This window comes from Buteo buteo, chromosome 28, assembly GCF_964188355.1.
Source record: "Buteo buteo chromosome 28, bButBut1.hap1.1, whole genome shotgun sequence".
In the NCBI taxonomy this organism is placed as follows: Eukaryota; Metazoa; Chordata; class Aves; order Accipitriformes; family Accipitridae; genus Buteo; species Buteo buteo.
The window spans coordinates 2,843,093-2,857,265 of NC_134198.1; the positions used below are offsets into that span (position 1 = coordinate 2,843,093).

Here is a 14,173-nt window from a genome sequence, read left to right on the forward strand (position 1 = left end):
AATGACAGCCACAAATTGGAAGGAATTCAGCAAAGAGCAACAGTGGAGATAAAAGCTACAGAGACTAACGTAGGTTGAGAGAGTAAAGAGGTTAACGCATAGCCTGAGGGTAAAAGAAAAAAATGGTAACTCTTACAAAATATTTGAAAAGTGTGAACAGTGAGGAATTAAACTGTTTAGATTGCTACACTAAGAAGTAAGAATAGTGGAAGTAAGAATGGTAACTTATCCTACCCATTGTATTACTAAAGAAATATAAACATCACGTACTGAGTAGTCTCATTTGGAGGTGGAAATTAGGAAGTGAATTTGCTTCAAATCTGTTGTTGCTATGTTTGTTTTCCATTTTTTTTACACACTAGTGTAATTTTTTTCTCCAGAATAACATCACCATGGTGTACTGAATTGCTTCCACAAAAGATTTTCTCTCTCTCTGTAAATGTACATATAGGGTAGCCAAGAAACAAGAGTGGAATTTTTTTTACTGCTGATGGAGCATCTGTCATTTCCACTTTCCCCACGCTTCCAAACTGTGTGTTCTAGAAGTGACCATGTTTCCTCTCAGCAACAAAAGCATTACGACCACAGCCAGCGTCGTGGTGCTTCAGACACAGGCAAGTCCTGCCAAGACAAGCCTTGACCCAGCATTTCACCGTGGACCATGCCAACAACCCTACGCCATTGCAGGTGGCCAAGTTTTGCTGGTGATTACCTGGCTGTTGCTAGGCTCGAAGGCACATTTGTAACCAGAGCCCCATTGCCTTGACAGGCTCATAATTCACAGGCTAATCAAAAATAGCTGATGACAGCATTTGTTGTTCAAGGGAAGGAAATAGCCTTTGAAGAGCATTCCCACCCATCGGATTTCATTATGCAACACTGAAATACATCTTTCGGAGCATCTGGAGATTTCACATCCTGCACATTTGTAAAGCACAAACTTCAGTCTTTCCCAGTGGGATGATGGGTGAGAAAAAGCTATCAGGTGTGAATTCCAGAACCTGCTTTTCTCCTCCTCCCTTAAAATTTTCACAGTTGATTGTATAGCCTGAGTCAACAAGACTCAGCTGACTCAAGCTGTCCAGTATCATCATATTTTTATCAGACACTCTTCACAACTTTTATTCTCACTACACGGTACAAACCACTGCATTTTCAACAAAAAATCACCTGCGTAAAATATTACATGCATCATTTAGGATTCTCAGTTAGTTCTGAAAAGGTGAGGGGGGAAATTTGAAGAAAAAGATAATCACAGTTATGTGAAATCTATCGTATTCAAACCATGCTAATCACAAGCTGTATATACTGATTACATATTTGTACACAAATCTAGTCATAAAGGATCTTTGAAGCACAAATTCACACTGGATGCTACCAGTTTCCTCCTCAGAAAAAATTACTTACTTATCTAAAGAACAATTTGTATTTTTGTCAAATATTTGTATAACAAAAGCAGTGAGAAATTCCAAGCTCAATTACTCTTCTTCCACATAGCTTCTCTTGACAAAAGTTAATCGAATACTATTACACTACCTGTTAACTATAGTTTAAATCCTGCGTAAGCTTGGTTTTATAACCAAATTTTGTAGTTGTTAGCTGAAAAAAATTACTTTTGAAACCAAGAGGAATGTTGACAAATCAGAACTGCAAACTGCAGTCCCGCACAGTTACAAGGTGCGCAGTTGTTTGTTTGTATATGAAAACGGCAGTATAAATTAGTCCAAAATCTAAATTAAGAGCACCAATTTAGAAAGAAAACGTGTCCCAAAAGAGTCAAAGACTCAAAGACTGGCTCATTATTTTTAACCTCTCAGATTCTTCTCTAAGTTCAGCTGTGGGTGACAACAGAGAAAAGCTGCTGCATTTTCTCGGGCGTTCGGTGGCTGTAGGTGATGCCGGTTGGTGGTCCCTGCTCGACAGCTGGCCACAACCAGAAACTGCCCCTGCACCTGGCAGCGATTTCTGCACTTGTTCAGGAGTGGGGGGGCATCTACAAAGTGACTTTGTTCTCCCCCGAGGCCCGGGTACACACCAGCGACCCTCCCGAGGTTCGGCTTCTCCCACGGCAAAACCTCGAGGGCACGAGCCTGAATTCCTGGAGGCTACAGCAAGGCTGGCACTGATTTCATACCCTGTGACTATGTCACACCCTGGCTTCAGACACTAGAATTATCAACCCGATGTTTTCCATCATATCATCAGCAATTAAAAAGGGAAGCAGGAGACTGAAAAAAATGAAGTTCCATATGGAACAAAACGCCAGGCGGGGTGTGATCCTCCGTGCACGCATCCTCCTCGGCATCCCATCTCTCTGGCGTTACGGGGAGACCCGGCACTTTGCACCTGAGAATATTTTGGCAGTATAAAAAACCAGATTTGTACGCAGCCAACTCTGATGGGATTGACCTGTTGAGTTGTCCATGTCTTACCAGTGGAAGTATTAATCGCTTACTGGGAGGTGTTAACCCCACAGCAAGGAAACACAGCTACGCCGTTACTCTACGCGCACCAAGGCAGGTAACACATTGCATGAGACTGGATTCTGTTCCGTCCAATAATCTGACCTTTGTAAAAAAGAAAGAGCCCATTAGGAATTAATGTACTGCACGTAGAAATGTCTGCTTGCATTCCTCTTTCGCAGACATGTGTTTGGCGCCTGGGGTATTAACTTTCAGACTTTGTTTCTTTTTACTGCATATTCGTCTGCAGTACTGTTGCCTGCAAATGGGGTGCAGTAGAAAAACAAGCTGTGTTGCCTTTGCCCTTTCCCAGTTCTCTCAGACGAAAAGGTAGTTCATTCATAAGATCATAAGTGATCTTAATAATTTCTTATACGAGACGCTGTAATCTAATGAGAGTTTATTTTCAATTTTGGTCAGAACTGTAACCCACATTAAGTTTCTATTTATAAGTAAGGGGGGGGGGGGGGTGGGTGATGCTCCAGTAGCAATAAAATAAACAGCATCGTAATGAAGTGTCTCTGGAAAACAAGATGAAAATAAGAAATGCTTAGACACAAAACTTAAGGCAAATCATTGTTGTTTAATAAACATACAATTGCTTCCAAAAATATTACATCCTTATCTGGTTCAGAGCTACATTATACACTATTTTGATAGGCTTCTTGCATAAATAAAAAACAACTCTTATTTTGCAGACGCAAGAATGAAAAATATATTCAGCAGGATGTTACTCACAAACCATGCCAAAGATAGTTTTGACCGTAATGCAAAGAAATCAATCTGACCAATGAACTGTACAATTTATGTTCTGAAAACTCTGTTCTATAAAACAGAATTTGCTACATTTCTTCAGAACTAATATATTTCTCACTTCATATACAAGCATACCATTAAGTTCAATCCAGTAAAAATTTTCTTTTAATATAGCTGAGAATATGTTTTGATTATATATCTTTCCTTGTGTTCCAATGCATTTTTGGTAGTTCTACTCCTTTACCCTTATTTTGCAAGAATAACCATGCAGGTTTCTATTTTGACACTATCGGGTTACAATGCTCAAGGCAGACATCAAGAATTATATAACTTGATAAGCCCCTATTCATTTTTTGCTGTTTCTAAAACAGTAGCTAACAACAAGCATTAGTACCTATGTATAATGCATACTATATTCATGTGTATAATGTATATTATATTCATTCAATATTAAGCAAAAAATAATTTCAATAGCAGGATGTAACTGCTTATACATTACCAAATAAACAAAGCTGGAAAGAACATTTATGTGAATACACTCCAGAAAAGAGTAAATGGCAGGAGAATAGTTGGGGCAGAAGTCACTTCACCATCTTCTAACATGACAGCAACCGTGTGTTCACATATGCACAGCTACTCAGCTCCTAAAAGCTCCTGTGCATGAATACATGTGGACAACGATGTTAACACTAGTCACTCAAAAGGGGATAGAGAGGCAATGGGTCAAAAAAAGGAAGTGATTTTTCTTAGCAGCATTACCCTCATGTATTCACTAGCACCAGAGCTTTTAAGGCTTTGAGAGCAGAATTCCTTATTCTGTATGCATGGCCAAAAAAAGGCTCACACAGACCATAATAAACAAGAACTTTCACACAGTGAAGCGGTTACAGTATTTACCTTCCTGAAATGGATGTTACTGGAAATGAAGTGTCTTTGAAAAAACACTTATTTCCCCCTACATGAAATACAAACAGCTTTTTATTATTATCATTTTTTGCTCATTGTTTAAAGCTATTTCTAGGTATCTCTGTATTTCTAGCTTAAGATCCCCTGTGGGGAATCCATTCTAGATGGAATTTCATGGTGATATTTCAAAAAACGAAAATCTTTCCTTGGCATTTTCACAGCTTTATCTGGTGCTATAACTTATCGGTAGCAATTGATCAACTGGTTGCCATGAACCAGAGTAGCACCTGCTATTCTGCTCATAGAAAGGTATATTGATCTGGATGTTATGCAGTTAATTTAGCAATGCTTTTATTTCATTTTTTCAACATCAGTTCTACTCATTTCAAACAGCTGTACCGAACCAGGTGTTGTTATTGTACAGGGAATGGTGCAAGGTTGCAGAAGAGTCTTTCTTCATTTGTAAAGAAAATCTCCTCCGAACACTCTTGTTTGCAACTCATTATGTTTACAGACTGGAATAGGCAAATTCAGAGACAAACTCTCAGGCTCCCCCCTTCTTGGTTTACCCCAGTGAGAAATGAGCCCCTTCTTTTCCGTCTTGCCCGGACTTTTAGCCCCTATTCCTTTGCCTACACAGAAGGGAGAGCTCCCATGTGGGATTACACGCTTTGAACTGTCTCCGTGCCATCACCATTGCCACCCTCTCTCCTGATCCCGACTGGGCAGAGAAGTGACACACCAGTGAAGGGACACAGTATCCTTCCACACATCCTGCAGCCTCCTCGGAGAAATTAGCAACAGTACATTAATGTAACGCACTCGATTATGCAGAGCTAGAGATGGGTCCCATCTGAAATGGACCCGTTGGATGGGTCCTTTGACAGCCACCACGTGGGACCTCAGTGGGCGAGGGGACCAAGACCCATGCAGCTCCAGCCTCTGTCTTGACCCTCCTAGCCAGGAGTCAGAGTGACTTGCTCTGGCTGGGACAGCTTTGGATCATGGAACCATTTAATCATTAATCACATTAAACCATTACATCTCCGCTTCTGAAAAAGATGAAGGTGAATTCTCTCTCCATCCCTTCCTTGCTTTTACCCACAACAACAGGTGAGCAAAGCCTCAGACCAAGAAAACCTGACACATCCTTTCACTAACATCACTTCAGTAAGCTATCTTACCCTAATTAGCTCATAGTTACATTACCAATACTTGTCCAGAAACTTGTCTTGCCTCACTAGATAACAATGAGTAGAAATTTCATAACAAACACACAGCTGAATCTTCTGTTAGCTGTGGGTATAAATCCCAACCTTAGTGCTCTGTTAATACATCTCTAAACTGGATACCTCTATTCCACTTAATTTCCAATTTTAATTATCTAGATTTTAAAGCAGCTGTGCCCAAGTAGGGATGTGAAAGCTGACTTACTTCCTCTTCAAATGAAAACCAGACAACCCTTTCTGGTCACAGAGAAATAATGAGTGACCCACTATTTTGTAAAACTACTCTATGGAAAGCAGGAAGATTTGGAGATGCTTAGAAGGAAAGAAAAGTCACTGAAAGAAAGATTATTCTCACTAGCTCCATGAACCATCAATACCTTCCTCTGGGTTCCCTAAAATGGATTTGTTTTGGTTTTTTTCTCAGGAGGAGAGTAGAAAGCATAAGAACAGGGATCACAACTTTTCCAAAAGATTTGAATAATGAAAAGAAAAAAAAAGTTTTGGTGGCAAGTTATGATACTGGGATGCTAGACAACAGATGTCACTTCTGGGGTCTGTCAAAGACTTTCTGAGTGACCTTGGCTTAGATAAGTCAAAATCCCTCTGGGCCCCAAGTCCATCCGTTAAGCAGGAATAACAGTAACACCACCTTTGTGAACCTGTAGAGATAGTTCCTTAGTGTAATAGCTGTCTCCTAGTAAGTCCACATCAGGCACCTAGGACATTATTGACCTCTTATCCAGGTTGGCACTGCTGTATGATGTAGGCAACTATGATGATGCAATAGCTGCTCAACAACTTTCTGTGCGATATCATAACACCTAATGCAGATCCAGTTAGCCTTGTGCACTTATTCAGTCCCAAATAAAATAGTGTCTAGGCACATCTAACCTGCCTGTGTTCATGTACCCACTTCAGGTGGGCAACTGCTTCTGGAAGAAATACTGATGTATGAGGAGGCTAAGAAATAGTTTCTCATGAGATCTTAGGCATCTAAGTTAGATGTCAGAGTTACTAAACACCTAAGCCCAAACTGCAAGTCTTGAAACACCATTGGTGATGAGTGGTGTCCCTCAGGGGTCTGTACTGGGACCAGTACTGTTTAAGATCTTCGTCAATGACACAGATAGCGGGATCGAGTGCATCAGCAGCAAGTCTGCAGATGACACCTAGCTGAGTGGTGCGGTTGACACGCCTGAGGGACAAGATGCCATCCAGAGGGACCTAGACAAGCTCAAGAAGTGGGCCCATGTGAACCTCATGAGGCTCAACAAGGCCAAGTGCAAGGTCCTGCATCTGGGTCAGGGCAACCTCCAGTATCAATACAGGCTGGGGGATGAAGGGATTGAGAGCAGCCCTGCAGAGAAGGACTTGGGGGTACTGGTGGATGAAAAGCTGGACACAAGATGACAATGTGTGCTCGCAGCCCAGAAAGCCAACTGTATCCTGGGCTGCATCAAAAGAAGAGTGACCAGCAGGTCGAGGGAGGGGATTCTGCCCCTCTACTCCATTCTTGAGAGACCCCACCTGCAGTACTGCATCCAGCTCTGGGCCCCCAGCATAAGAAGGACATGGACCTGTTCCAGCAAGTCCAGAGGAGGCCACGAAGATCGTCAGAGGGCTGGAGCACCTCTCCTGTGAGGACAGGCTGAAAGAGTTGGGGTTGTTCAGTCTTGAGGAGAGAAGGCTCTGGGGAGACCTTATTGCTGCCTTTCAATACTTAGAGGGGGTTTAGAGGAAAGATGGGGACAGGCTTTTTAGTAGGGCCTGTTGCAATAGGACAAGGGGTAATGGTTTTAAACTAAAAGAGAGTAGATTCAGATTAGATACAAGGAGAAATTTTTTACGATGAGGGTGGTGAAACACTGCCCAGAGAGGCTGTAGATGCCCCATCCCTGGAAACATCCAAGGTCAGGCTGGACGAGGCTCTGAGCAACCTGATCGAGTTGAAGATGTCCCTGCTCATTGCAGGGGGGTTGGACAAGATGACTGTCATGGTTTAAGCCTGACCAGCAACAAAGCACCACGCAGCCACTCACTCACTCACTCCTCCCCAGAAGAGAAAATATAACGAAAGGCTCATCTGTCAAGACAAGGACAGGGAGGGATTACTCACCACTTATGGTCACAGGCAAAACAGACTCAATCTGGGGAAAAAACAAAATCAATTTAATTTGTTACCAATCAAATCAAAACAGGATAATGAGAAATAAAACCAAATCTTAAAACACCTTCCCCCTACCCCTCCCTCCTTCTCAGGCTTAACTTTACTCTTGATTTTCTCTACCTCCTCCCCCTCAGCAGCGCAGAGTGATGGGGAATGGGGTTTAGGGTCAGCTCCCCACATGTCTCTGCCACTCCTTCCTCCTCAGGGGAAGGACTCCTCACTCCTCCTCTGCTCCAGTGTGGGGTCCCTCCCACAGGAGACAGTCCTCCACGAACTTCTCCAAGGAGAGTCCTTCCTACAGGCTGCAGTTCTTCACAAACCGCTCCAGTGAGGGTACTTTCCATGGGCTGCAGTCCTTCAGGCACAGACTGCTCCAACGTGGGCTTCCCCATGGAGTCCCGGCCATCTTGGGGGGCATCCATCCCCCTGCTCCAGCGTGGGCTCCTCTCTCCCTGGGCTGCAGGTGGGGGTCTGCTCCCCCGCTCCCCTCCATGGGCTGGGGGGGACAGCCTGCCGTCTCACCACGGGCTGCGGGGGCATCCCCTCCTCCCCCACTGACCTCAGTATCTGCACAGGGCTTCCTCTCCGATTCCAATCTCCTCCCCTGCTGCAGGTTTCCCCTCTTAAATCTGTTCTCCCCCAGGTGTTACCACCATCACTGATGGGCTCAGCCTGGGCCAGAGGTGGGTCCGACTCGGAGCCAGGGAAGCTTCGAGCAGCTTCTCGCAGGAGCCGGCCCTGCGGCACCTGCCCCAGTACCAAAACCCTGCCACATAAACCCAGTATGATGACCTCTAAAGGTCCCTTCCAACCCAAACTATTCTGTGATGCTATGATTCGATCTTTCCTGTTGCCTAATCCTGTATGCACCTACGTCTTTGTCAGCAGAGTTCTTCAGTACACTCTCTGGTGTCTGCACATGACCCAGCGTCACCAGCAGCTGCTGTGTGCCCCATGCCCTCTGATATCTCCGGTGCCACTGTGCATGCTTCCTAGTGCTGCGTGGCACGTGAACACGCTCCTACACCTCTAGGAGCAAGTACTGGAGGAAGTATTGCAGCAGCTGTTGTTTTACTTAGAGGAGGAAGAGAAAAGTCCGGTTACACAATAGCTTGGCGATTACAGAAGATAAGGAAAACCTGCCCTTTGATCCCAGGTGAGTGCAAACCCACTTCTGCCACCTCTCAGCGATGGCCTGAAGTGGGATCTGAGGCCACACCGTAGTAAGGGTGTCCCTGAAGCAGTCACACTGCACGTGGCGTAAGTGATGATGCTATAATTTGAGTGCGAGAAAGACCCTGTGTGACTCTCCGGTCGAGGGGTCACGTCCTGGCCAGGAAGGCAGAACACCTGAGTTCCCAAACCTGCTCCAGGTACAATAACACATAAACAGCTTTGTGTCATCCATGGTGGAAGAGCAGGTGAAACAAATCTCAAGTACTCACACATATGCATGTATATAAATGTGTCCTAAGAGAAATGAGTCACTACAGATCATTTTTTAGACTAATAGTGAAGGTATCTAACTCTAAGGAAGACTCCTGATTGGAGGAAGGCTCCACTTACAAGGTAGAGTTAGCTCCAAAGCTGAGTAAAGAAATGGGGCTAAGAACATACTTCATAATAAAGAAAAACTGGGAAAGAGCAAGGACAGATGGTCAGAGGTCTGCAACAGCTTCCATGTCAGGAAATGATCAAATAATTCAGGACACAATCAAATAATTCAGGACTGCACAGTCTGGGAAACAGATGACTGAGGGATGTGGCAGAAGTGTGTAAAATCCTAAGCATCATGGAGCGGGTAGTCTGGCACCAATTCTGTACTGCAGCTACCAATTCAAGAGTGAGGGATATCAAATAAAGCTCCAAATAAGAATTCAAACTGAACTAAAAGGGGTAGTTCTCATGAAATGGGTGGAATTCCTCACTAGGAACATCAGTCAATCAGATCGCCTTTTCCTATGTTCTTCCCTAGGCATCTGCTTAAGATTACTGGTAGTTTGGAGGCAGGAATATGTTTTAATTCAGGAAAAGGAAAAAAAACCCAGTCTCCCACATCACAAAATTTACAGTCAAGTTCCCTGGATCTGGGGAAATTGCAGGAGCCTGCCTACCTGGCCTGCTAGTTATGAGGCTCGCTCTTGAAAACCACGTTCACGATCAGAATGCCTGCCCGTCAGATAAGTATCCTAGACAGCTGCTGGGCTGGGTGAATCCTTGTCCTGACCCAGCACAGCCATTCTTAGGTTCACCCAGCCCCACGGTATCTCTGTTGATTATCAGAATCTACTGATTGACTATCAGTATTAACTTGTTTCGGTATCTAACTCCGCACACACCCCTGCTTTGGCATCCCCTCGGTAGGTATTACTTACCATGAAGATACATCGGCATTGCAGCTCTGGGTGCCGCGAGCCTTTGCTCCTATTTGGAGCTAACACTTAAAGCCAGCTTCACATTGCTTAAAAGGCACTCCAACATCTGAAAAATGGACCCTGTTAGTCTGTTAGGACGGTAAGCTGGCAGCGTAGACAACATACAGAGTGGGGGATGGTGTTCCTGAGGAACAAGCTAAAAACCCCTGTGGAGTGGGGAGTTACCTAGAGGCAGCCAATAGGAAATACTTTTTTTTTAAGGAATACACTAAGGGCCACCCTCTCTGGGGTTCAGACAAACTAAATACTTCCAATGGGTCAAGATGCAGATCTTAAAAGGTGAATGAGCCTATCTGGAACAAGGCATAGGTGCTGAAATAAATCTTCATCATCATACTCAACTGCCTATGGTTTTGTAGATTTGGAAGTTACACAGGTTTTATAACCTAACCTCTCTCCTTACCTAACTTCTGTCTAGATTGCACAGGAAGTGTCAGCAGGGTATTTTGAATCTTGCCCTTAATACAAACATGTCTTGAGAGGAGAATCAGTTAGTTACATAGAAAGAGTCTGATGAAAACTTAATTAAAGTAGATGGAAGTAACTCCATTGTACATCCCACTCTGGGAATATATGAACCTTATGGAGTTTGAGTTTTTGTGAACCTAAGGGATTTTTAAACTCTCCGAGGGCTTGCAAAATGAATTTAGTCTCTTTTTACTCTGTCATTTAAACTCACAGTTTGTTTTATTTCATATAAGGATAATTCAATTTTTTAAAACCACAAAAAATGTTTTTCTAGCTACAGACAATCATGTGCAATGTATTAAGGACAGAACAGCCTCCAAGTCCAAGGTTTGGCACAGTCTCAGTCCTAAAGAGACATACTTACAAAAATTGGGATTTTTTTTTTTCCTTCCCTTTTCTCTGCTGCTTTCCCAGGGTGTCTCTTTTGCACAGTGCATGCTCTGCTTCTTTTCTCACCCTGTTTTTCACCATCTATACTTCTGTCTTCTCCCTTTTTCATAGTCACCCTTAAAGGGATAAGTAAGATGTGCTCCCAGTAACACTGGAGTCAACATCAAAATTTTTAATGAATAATAGTTCAGCAGGTTTGAAATCTGTCAGAATGTTTTAGCCCACGTCTAATAAGAACAGGATGTCCATGGATTATTTCCAGCGCTCTCTCTTGTGAGTTTATCGCTTCTGATTCAGGAGCACGGCATTTTGAATTGCACCAGGCCAAATCTTCAAAAAGTATTCACTCACATTAAACTTTGAATTTGTTTGGGAGTCTTCATGCTCCCTTTTGCACAGACTCATTATGATTATGTCAATACATGAAATGATGACAGAACTGATCAGAGTAAGAAGATAATTTTAACTAAAATTCAACAGTTGGGAAGGACCCAGAGATCAGAAAGTTTTTTAACAGATTAGAGATCACTGTAAACAGTTAATGGAGATTTCTTTAAGAAAAAAAAAATCTAAACATTTACACAGGTATATATCAGTAAAATACTCAGCACAAATATTGAACATTCTCTTTATCAGAGACAGAGTTGAATTAATGATTCAGTCAGCTACTTCAAAGCAACAGCCCAGTCTCCAGGGCCACCAACCACCGGCACCAGGAGGAACTTTAAAACTAAACCCAGTTTCTATTATTGTGGCACATCATCATGCACATCATCAGTAGTGGCACACACCTCAAACCTTACCCGTCCTCCCGCAAAAGCATCTTAAAGTCTAGGAGGTTTATTTGATATTATTCATCCTGGGACACTGGAGTAACATCGTAATATTGTGGGAAGAATGGAGCAAGAGCCACTGGTTTCTAACCGGCTTCCTTCCTTAGATAATTCAAAAAGTCCAACAGCACCTTCCAAGCTGAAGAAAGAAAACTTGAATGTTTATAAAGCAAGGTAACTTCCAAAGAATAGTAAATAATGTGCTATCAGAGGCACAGGTTTCACAAGTCACATTTTTTACGCAAAAGGTAAACAGAAGGTGCATTCTCATACCATCAGATGCTGTTGTTCCTGAGCCTGGTTTGCACAGAGGATGCAGTTTATTGGTTCTTTCTTGTGTCACAAAATGTAGAGTAGTTCACAGGCCACAGTAATTCAAATTTCCATATTTTGAAAGACTGCAACTGCTTCTTCAGTCTGTAAAATAAAATCCTTTTCTTGCAACCCAGTACAGAGCCCTCATGCCTACCTGATGAGCAGAAGGTCAGAAGGGATGCAGTGCTGGCCGCTCTGCACTGGCTTAAATATCCAGGTAAAAAGGAGGTGTGCTTTCATTTTGGGCATACTTTATTTCACACATGTATACAGTTAGAAACATTTATTGCATCCAAGCTACTGCCAGAAACCAAGTAAGCAGATTTTGGATCTGAATTTATCTTTTTGTTGCATTTTTAAGGAAAAGACCAACAACACAGGTCAATCTATTCTCAGCTTACAGTCTTTTAAAGCACAGTGATAAACTCCCTATGACCAACAGCAGCGTTAGCATTAGCATTTGCTTATTACTGTGTTGCCTGAAAGTCCTTGGCAGAAATCATGATTCTGCCTGTCTAGATGCTGCAAATGGGACTTCGTGAAGAAGGTCAATATTAACTGTGATCATTAGAGTTAGCTGTAACCAGAACCGCTGCTCAAAGGAAAATTTTGGAAAATCTTGGACGCACATTCAAACTAGCTGCTCTGGCCACTTCTGTGGTAATTGCTTAGTCTGCATTCTTGAAACCCTTAGTTTCTAACTCTGACTGGCTTTAAACCGGAGCCCCTTTTCCTGTCAAAATCCCAAGACACAGAATCAACAGAAACAATGAAGGAGAAGAGGATGTTATTCTACTTCACAAAGTATTAACTGAACACAGAATAAGGACAGAGCCTGCACCGAAATGTAAGGAAACTGCAGTTTTATATATTGCAGGCAGTAAACTGCCTACATCTGAAAGGTCCTTTCTTTTTCTCTAGAAGCAGAGGAGGCTGTAAGTGCAAACAAATGATAAAACTAGTATGAACAATACAGGAAGATCTAAAAAAAAAGACACCATGGAGTTGTTAGACTCTGTCTCTTAAGTAGTTAATGACCATCTTGCATTGGTGTACTTGCATAATCTCAAAACACTTTATTATTGAGAAATAACACAGATTATTTCCTTTACAAATACGACAGCCAGAATACTTCTGTATTACTTCATACGAGGTTCCTTTCCTTTACAAAATGCCACAACTCCAGTCAGCAAACAATACCATTTTATTAACTAGTTACCCAACCTCACATGCAAAGTAATAAACCTTGTGATACGTTGCTCTTGCTCCATCAATTCTCCCACAAATAAATGTCTTTTGATGACAAAGAAGCAGTATCTCCCATCCCCCTTGAATGAATATGTGTTAGTTCTGCAGCATTTCTGTGCTACAATGAATCTACAGAAAAGACTTGAGGTGATGGCACAGATTTCACAAAATATATTAGAAGCTGCTTACATTGTAAATTCCTCTGTACCCACAGTTAAAAGGGACATGTAGCAGCTTGCAGCTTTGCTGTAGGAGAACATGCAACACATATGCAAAATAATGAAAGAAAACAAACATTTTTAAGGACCTGATCTTGCAAGTTGTTGAGTCACCACCGATGATTTCCATGGGAATGTTTGTGCTTAAAGTTAAGAACGTGCTTAAGAGCTTTGCTGAGTCAAAGCCAGAGAACTGAACTTCCCGCGGCATTTGTATTTCTCCTCATTTGAAACTACAAAGATGATCCTGACACTTTCCTCAGCTGTTTTTATTAGCTGATGTATTCTAGGTGTAAGCAAGTTAGAACAACATGCTTTCCTTTTCACTTAAAACTGTGCATTTTTTCCTGTGTGATGAAATACTTTTAAGAAAACTCCTCCTCTGCCTAACCTGAAAAGAACTCATTGACACATTATTATATTTCATAACTAATTAAAGTGAGTACTTTGAATATGTGATTTACCATGTGCTTTATCTGATTGCATTTGATCTGCCTGACCTTTTAATCAAAAGGGGAAATAGATTTATCTGTGGTGAAAACATGACACAATTACCAACTCTGCCTAACTTTCTGGAATCTAGAAGAACTTTCTGTACTTAGGTTTTACAACTGTATTGTGAGTCATCTTCCTAGCACAGAGATGTCATCATGTTTATGACACCATGTTTTCTTTTTCTTTCCCCAGTTTCTTTTCTGGCTTTAACTGAATAGTTTAACCTTAGACTTTCCCCATTGCTTCCTGTG

General features: G+C 42.3%; 1 long non-coding RNA gene across 1 annotated transcript in view; it reads right to left on the reverse strand.

Annotated features, from left to right (window-relative positions):
- LOC142045502 (uncharacterized) overlaps positions 1-14,173 on the reverse strand; it is a 32,708-nt gene that overhangs the window by 2,379 nt on the left and 16,156 nt on the right. Inside the window, exons 3-7 of the long non-coding RNA XR_012654621.1 lie at positions 11,920-12,063; positions 11,617-11,785; positions 9,896-10,001; positions 8,395-8,594; positions 7,470-7,500 (exon numbers count right to left, since the gene is read on the reverse strand). This is a non-coding gene — a long non-coding RNA (uncharacterized LOC142045502). The remainder of the gene's footprint in view (positions 1-7,469; positions 7,501-8,394; positions 8,595-9,895; positions 10,002-11,616; positions 11,786-11,919; positions 12,064-14,173) is intronic.